This window comes from Glycine max, chromosome 15, assembly GCF_000004515.6.
Source record: "Glycine max cultivar Williams 82 chromosome 15, Glycine_max_v4.0, whole genome shotgun sequence".
In the NCBI taxonomy this organism is placed as follows: Eukaryota; Viridiplantae; Streptophyta; class Magnoliopsida; order Fabales; family Fabaceae; genus Glycine; species Glycine max.
Genome location: NC_038251.2, coordinates 11,953,967 through 11,962,589, shown reverse-complemented (window position 1 = coordinate 11,962,589; position 8,623 = coordinate 11,953,967). Strand labels below are relative to the sequence as shown.

The window sequence follows — 8,623 nt, the reverse complement described above, 5'->3', positions numbered from 1 at the left end:
CAAATCAAGTTATCTTCTTTCTTGCTAAATTGGATTGGCATGCTCTTAATAATAGCACTGTCTCTTGCACAGAAAATGTGATCATATCCTCTCACTTTCATATCCTCAAGACCTTGTATAGGAGGACTGCTCACAAAAGGATTGTCATGGGATCTAAGCCAAGGCTCATCTCACGCGTTAATCTTCATACCATCACCCAATCGTCATCTAGTACCTTGCTTAACCAACACCCGTGAAGCATAGATGATACGCCAAATAAAGCTTGGGTTGCTTCCCAGGTTAGCTTGAAGGAAATCCTTCGTAGGAAAATATTTAACTTTGAGAACTCTTCTAACTATAGCTTCTTGGTCAGAGACAAGCTTCCAACCTTACTTTCCTAACATGGCTAAGTTAAAGGCAAAAAGATGACAAAATTTCATTCCTCTGTGCTCCTTTTTCATAGTTAAACGGTCCAGCTTAACTAGTTTATACCCCTCCTAGAACTTTTGTTTGGGCCCACCAAAAAGAGTTCAACTTTAATCTCATCACCCAAGGAAGAGGGGGAGCAAGAAAGTACTCATATAATATGATGGAATTGCTTGACAATTGATTTGATAAGAACTTCTCTTCCTGCTTTTGAGAGATGTCTTCCAGACCAATGAATAATTCTCTTCCAGATTCTATCTTTTAAGTAGTTGAAAATAGCTTTTTTCTTCCTACCAATCATACAAAGGACTCCAAGATACTTCCTTGTGCCTAGGCTTTTTGAAACTCCTACAGACATAGAAATATTTTCTCTATTGTCATTAGGGGTCGTTCTATTGAAGAATATCTTTGATTTACAGAAGTTAACACCCAAGCCAGAGGAGGTCTCAAAAGAAAGGTGTTTCCACTGAAGAATATTTTTCACCAAAATTCATATTCATGTAAGTACATTGCGTATTTTGTTTCTTCTTCCAATAATATCCCAATAAGTAATGTATAATATTAATTACTTTGGCTAAAAATAATCATTATTTATTAATATGTCATTGGTCCAAGTAAAATTGGACCAAATCTTTTAAATAAAGTATTGTTATTCAAGCCTTATGTGAAATGAATGAAACATATTATAAGAAGGTTAAATGGTGTGTTAGTGAAAATTTTTAACATTTTTCTCAAAGATAATTTTTTTTCAAAAATAGTTAAGACTTAAGACAAAGCACTTGAAAAATAGACTGATAAAAAATCGTCCAACAAGTTTTAGTCAAGTTTCGGACTAATAGAGTCTAGCTTCAAGCCAAACATTGGAATAATTCAAATTTAAGAGGACCATAAACATACTAAAAATTTAAAAGGAATAAAAAATGAACATTTCAAATTTTATAGCATAATAATTGATAAATTGTATATTTACTAATAGTTGGGTATAACATATTTTAAACCTAACAACTTAACTTGACCTAAATCAGGTTAATTAGTAGGTTTAGGCTGTGTTAAGTAGAATTGAGACTTAAACTCAAATAGACTAAATTATTTTTTTTATTGGGTAATGTTAAAAAAATTTCTAAACTTGACTCGACATGAAACTTTGCTTGCCCGTAATATTTGTCTATTAAGGAGAAATAATAATAGAAGGAGAAGTGTGATGTGACAGAGAGACAGAGAAAGTAAAAATAACATTAGTTATAAAATAATAATAAAATGTTATATGAACTATATAATAACTCTTTAATTAATAGAGAGGCTCAACTTTGTTAAAAAGTTATCAATTTATTAGGTGGATGAGAACTGACAATATATCTTTTCTAATGAACAAATGGCAAAAAAATGAATCCAAACATTATGCCTACCATTTCAAATGAAACACAAGTTGTATTTAGGTGTCACAATGAAGCGAATGCAACTTTAACTCTCCTTGTAATTATCCCATCACCAAAGATAGGGTAGGGTTTGGGAGAAATGTAAATGAAAATTTTAAACCAAATTCATCTCTCCAGAGGAGTTGGAAAACTCATAAAAAATAATTCACCCTGTCTTTTTTAAATTTAATTTACTTATATATATTTTAAAATAAATCTTACATTAACTATATTTTAATTCAAAAAAATATAAAATTAAGGACCTAAGTATATTTTTAGTAAAATCTGTAATTTTAATTTTATTATGTAATTATTGTTATAATATGCATATGTGTTTTGTTAGCCTTATGCTAATCGTGTCTAATCCTAAAATAAAAGTGTCCAAACTTTATGGAACATGTCACACTAATAAGATGATAAAAACATGTTACATTAATGATCATGGATCATAGGGTCTAGGGGACTTAATAAAGTTAGGATTTTATTCTCACTCTCATGTATCATTTTATGCTCACCTATGGAGTAGATAGTCATATCTTAAACTTGTCTTACTCTTTTTTTATACAAATTGGGATAAACTTGAATTCAAATTCAGACAAACACAAGATTTTCTCAATAAAGTTGGGTTAGGATTGAATATGTGTTTAAGAATTTGGATTTAATTTTTGTACTCCTCAAATATACATAAAAAGAATAGTCAAAAACTAATTGGGTAGGTAAGTTTCATCTTGTGTCAAAACAATAAACGGAGTTATAATTCTAAATGTTACATTAGACTCAACTTGGTTGATCAAACTAGTTGATCTATAAACCTGTTATATGGTTAATGTAGGCAACTTTGTTCCATCGGATCTACAAACAAATTGGTGTAACTAGTCGTGACTTTGCTAGTTTTTTTTTTTTAGAAAAAAATTGGTGACTCGGTGATTTCAAATAAACTAGTTGGGCCATGCATATGAGCAACTCTTAAACCTATCTTCTCACTAAACACTTTATTACTCCCATTACACTTGACACACACAACAAGCATGTCCAACAATGACACGTATTGGAGGCCAAAGATCCTTATAGATCCCTTGGAAAACCACTTATCTATTAGGACCAATCCTTAGAGGTGCTATAGACAACATATAAGCTAATGTTCTTGACGGCAATGATAATGTTGTGGTCGGTCCAATGGTAATGCGGTAGAAGGGGTGATAGTGCAATAAAGGTTTCTCCTCGGATAAAAGCTTAAGATAGCTTTTGATAAATTCTAAAAGAATTGGGATCAACTCCTTCATCCTAAAGATAAAATATTATAAGAGAGAGATATTATTTATACATTGTTTTTTATATAATTTTTTTATTTCTCACCTTTACATGCATCATTCATCTTATTTCATATTTCTTTTTTTTTTCTAGTCTTTTTCTCGTATACATTTTTGTCGTACAAAAATAGTTTCTCCATAAAGAAACCTTAAACCATGTCTGTCCAACTTATATATGCATAATTTCTAGCTTCAAACGACTGTGAAGAAAATAAGCCTTGGCAAAATAAGCTCCGGCAAAAGCCGTTCAAGCCCATGGTGCACATCCATGATTCAGTTTGAAGGTCTCTGCGTCCATGACAATATCGAAATATAAAGATGAACAAGTTGAACATCATATAAATAAAAAAAGACTCAGTAAACTCGAATGTTAAAATTTTAAATTAAAATGTAATATAAAATTACTTATTCAACAAACAAAACATCTTAGTGATAAAAAATCTGACTTTTTTTGCTGTCTCTTTTTAAATTATTTTCATACTGTCCTTTTTTCAAATTAATGTCGTTTTAAAAATTATATCAATATTTAATTATTTTAATATTAACACAACTCTCAAAATAATATTTTTTTAAAAGAATAATATGAAAATAACTTGAAAAGGGATAAAAAATAAATTTCGGTAAGAAAACTGTTGGAAAAAAGAATCATTATTGTAGAATCGAATCTTGGGGGCGCAATTAATGAGGTGACAGAATGATTATTGATTCAGTTACGGATACGACTGCTAATAATTATTGTAGTTGCAGGCCTCACCACACAGCTAGAGGGGATTAGTTGACTTGACTAATCTTTAGTAGAAACTGCTTCTATGACAATAGGCATAAAGGCATGATTAGTTCCACAAATCTCACTGCATTGACCATAATAATTAAACCCCTTCTCGTCTTATTTAAACGACCATGTACAGCATCACATTTGACACCTAAGGAAGGTACTGCCCAACTATGAATTACGTACATCAACTGATGTTATGAATAATCATACGTAGATGAGTTTTAGCTGCTACTACCACTCTATTGTCCACTTCTAGTAAACGTAATTTGCCCGATTCTAGATCATCTTCTGGAATTATATACCTATCAAAAGCCAGTGATTGTTCATCAGAATTGTTATAGTCTCAATACTCATAAGTCCAATACCATTGATGTCCAATAGCTTTGATAGTAATGGCTGGATCTACTACAACGTCGTCCATTGAATATAACAAAGCAAATGACGGTATAGCAATGAACATCAGTATGACACTAGGAAATACGGTCCACAGAATCTCGATTGTTGTTCCATGAACAATCCTTTGCGGGATTGGATTTATTTTAGACCTGAAATGCCATAAAGCACGAGCTGCAAGATCCATACTACAAAAACTGCAATCTGAATGACGAAGAAAATGATATCGTGATGTAAGTCTATTATTCCTTGCACTATAGGTGTTGCTGCATCTTGAAATCCTAATTGCCATGGTTCTGCTGCATCACTAGGAGCTATCGTGGGGATGACTTAATTCATCCATCTATTAATATAATAAAAACAGAATAATTTTGATACTAGAAACAATCAATTATTTTTTTTAAAAAAAATACATAAGTATTATTAGTCATTATAAGTCGTGGTATTAATTTATATATCCCAATACCAACTACGACTTTTTCCTTATTAATTCTTATCTCATACCTTGATAACCGTAGAATTAAATGGAAATTGTGTGTTATGAGCTAGTTTATTAAAACCTTACCATGCCTTACCTAAATATTTCTTAATAATTATATAGTCTGAGTCAATTTAAGAATAGCTAACACGTACGAGGATTTCAAGGTGATGTCAAAATTGAAGAAAAGCCGCCAAGAGGATCCTTAACCTACACACATACTCACACATTTTACATTCCACCCTATTGCATCTTGTTACAACAACAAAAAAAATCTAATTCAATTTCATTCTAAATTTATGATTTTCTCACTTTCCAATAATGACAAGATCAATTAATTGATAAGCATTCGGAAGTTCAAACCACACAACTTTAGAAAGCATATTTTCAGAGCCCAAAGCTATCATTGTGCTCTTTATTTGTTGAGGCTGAGCTTGGGAGATTTGAGGCTTGGCTTAAGAATGTAAAAAAAACTATTTTGCTTGTTGTCTACTTGAGGCTGAAAGTGAGGAATCTAAGGTTGGGCGTGAGGACCTTCGAGTTGCACCCTTGATGCCCTTTTGTGAAGCTAGGCGTGAGAAAACTTGAGGTTGGGTGTGAGGCTGCTTATGTGGCATTAGTAAAGCTGAAACAAAGGGATAAAACGTCCAATTGAAGGGATTTTTGGAAGTTTTGGTTTTGGGAGCTATCTATGGCATTGTGAGGGATTGGGAAGTTCTCACTTGTTCTCTATGGCTTCTACAAAGATTAATTAGTACCTTATATTTCCTATCCTCTTTATAAAATCGGTTCTATCCTCTTTATCCTTATATATTTTTTTTTAAGATCCCTAGGAAGGTTGCAAACATGTTGAATATGATTCAAATGATTTTCTTATGGGGGGCCAAGGGTGAGGAAAAGAAAGTGTCTTGGGTTAAGTGGGTGGTGGTGTGTGCTTCAAGAGAAAGAGAGGGATTGGAAAAAAGAGATTTAGAAATTTTCAATAGGACTTTGGTGGGGAAATGGCTATGGAGTTTGTTGAATGAAAAAAAGGGGTCTTTGGAGAGAGGTTTTGATTGAAAAGTATAATTAGGGGTGGGCCGTTTAAGAGGGGTTCTCAATGGTTGAGTGACCTTTTGTGTATGTGTGAGTTGTTTGAGAATGAGAGTGGGTGGTTCCAAAACGGGATTGGGAGGGTTGTGGGTGATGGGAGTAATACTTCTTTTTGGGAGGCAAAATGGTTAGAGGGTGAAAGATTGAGTTCTAGGTTCAATAGGATATTTATGAATTCCGAACAAAAATATTTGAAGTTTGCAGAAGTTGGCTTGTGGGGGTAAGACTTATGGATATGGCAACTGTTGTGGAGAAGACCAAGGTTTCAATGGGAGCTACCTATGGTGCAACATTTGGGAAAGATAGGTGGGAGTAGAAGAATAGTGGTGATAAAACTTTCATTGTTAAAGAGGTGTATGCTTCTTTAAAAAAGGAGGGAGAGGTGGACACATGCAAATTCTTTAATCTTATATGGAAGCTACCCATTCCATCTAAGGTGAAAGGGTTGGTGTGGAAAGGTACCCACAACAGAATTCAAACGAGATAACTTGAGAAGAAGGAAAACATTACAAGATGGGACAAGTATCAATTGTGTTTTTTGTAATTCAGCCATGGAATCTGTCGATCACTTGTTGTTTCAACGCCATTTCTCTTATGATATTTGGCAAAGATGTTACTCTTGGTTGGGAGAAGAGCGAGTACTACCTGCTGAGTGCAAGGCCCATTTCTTTCAACACGTGGGGAACATATTAGGTGCTAATGAAAAAGCAGTGTCTGGACATCTGTGATTTTTGTGGAATCATAGGAATCATATCATTTTCCAAGAAGCAAATCAAGACACAGAAGAGGTCATGGATGCAATTAAATATCGATCGAGCTAGGAGTTGATGCAAGGTATATGTATATGCCAAAGGTTTTAATCTATCTTTATATGTCTGGCGCATAGACTTGACTAATTGCCTTAACATATTAAGTAGATGGAAAATGGCTACATTGAGTATCCCTTGGTCTAGGGAGGCAACTCGCATGCTATTCTGCTGTTATAGGCGAAAGCGGTTATGCATGGTGCGATTACTAGCATTAAGGACATGTTGAGCATTAAAAGTAGGAAATTTGTTAGGAAAGAATACTTTGTATATGTTTCTGTAATTCTGCAAGTCTTTGCATGTCATGTGATAAAGTCTTGCTTCTTAATATTAATATAATAATTTTTTTTCTGTGCAAACAAAACAAAGATTAGTACCTCAAAAGCTTCCCTTTTGAAAAAGAACAAACGATTAATGAAATCATTAAATAAATGAAATATTTAAACACATTCAATAAAAATGTCTCTACATCAAATGTGAATTAATAAAGGAAAAATAAATATGTTATAACATATCAAAAAATGAGATTTTTCTCGAATAAAATGTGTTAAATTACGTTTATGTCTTCTTACTATATACAATCTAATCTTTTTACCATTTGTTTTGATAAGGTTACTTTACAAAATTACTAAATTCATAATTAGCATGCCTAGTTACATATGCATTTTAGTAAAATACTAGGGCTGAGCAAACTATCTGCATCTTATCGCAACCCGTCTTAACTGAAGCAATGAAATGTATTTCGAACGGGTTTAAACGGGCTTCGAGTTAAAAAAAAATAAAAAAGTGAAAATAATCAGTTTAATATGGATAATTTCGGGTGGATGCAGGTTGGGGAAAAAACCTGTTGAAACCCGCACCAACCAAATAATGTTAAACATGTTAAGTTAAATTGCATATTGGCTTTAGATGTTTCTTTTGTGTTTTTCAAAACTTATGTTTGTTTTAAGACGAAGATTAGGGTGGGAAAGTAAAACATCTTTATTATCGTGTGAAATAATATTTTGGACGTTAGATATATTGATATTAAAATTAACCGTTAAGATAAATATAAATTACGATGGAATTGTTCACACTAGATAAAATAAAGAAGCATGAGATTTTCTTTTTCTTTTTTCTCTCTCCTCAGAGCTTCTTCCTTTGGTCTTCAATCACTCCTCTTTCTCCGACACCACCCACACCATCATCACTGCATAATCCTTTACCACTGTCTAAAGGACCGCTGTCGTTGTCACTACCCAACGGAGGAAGACAAAGCTTCCTTCTATTTGACCACCGAACATCAAGCAACATCACTAGATTTGTGATCGAAAACAAAGAGATCGACAAAATCTCATATTTGAGATTGAAAATGAAACAACCATTAGATTTGAAAATGAACCCAACGCAGGTTGTTTGGATTCGGTACCAAGGACACCGGGAACAAATGGTTCCTCTTCAATGATAGTGACGACGGTCCTTTAGGCTGCGGCAGTGGAGGGTTTTACGGTGGTGACTATGAGGGTGGTGCCAGAGAGAGATAAGGGTGGTTGGAGACTGTAAAGGAAGAAGGGTAAGCGAGAAAGCGCAACGGGAACCAATGCTCTTGAACTGGGAGCAGAGAACGTGGAGCAGCACGATGGCGGCTCTCATGGTCACAAAATGACAATAACGATGTCGGAACGATGCCATTGATAAGGCGGGTGAGCAGGATCCTCACCTGCGACATGAAACTCGAGGCGAGGAGTGAGTGGAGGAGGAGGCAGTAAGAGTCGACGGTGAAGCGGAAGTTGTAGTGGCGGGTGGCGAAAAGAAAAAAAAATATTTGATCTGATATGGACACCTCCATGGTATCTCAACTACCAATTTTAATCGAACGGTGGAGATGACGTGTGACCGTGGAAAATATTATTTCGCATGGTGGAAAAGATGTTTTACTTTCCCACCCTAGTCTTCGTCTTGTTTCAATG

The 8,623-nt window shown here is 34.0% G+C and overlaps 1 pseudogene; it reads right to left on the bottom strand.

The window, feature by feature from the left end:
- Positions 1-3,914: 3,914 nt before the first annotated feature.
- LOC121173523 (cytochrome c oxidase subunit 2-like) lies at positions 3,915-7,967 on the bottom strand (annotated as a pseudogene).
- Positions 7,968-8,623: the final 656 nt, after the last annotated feature.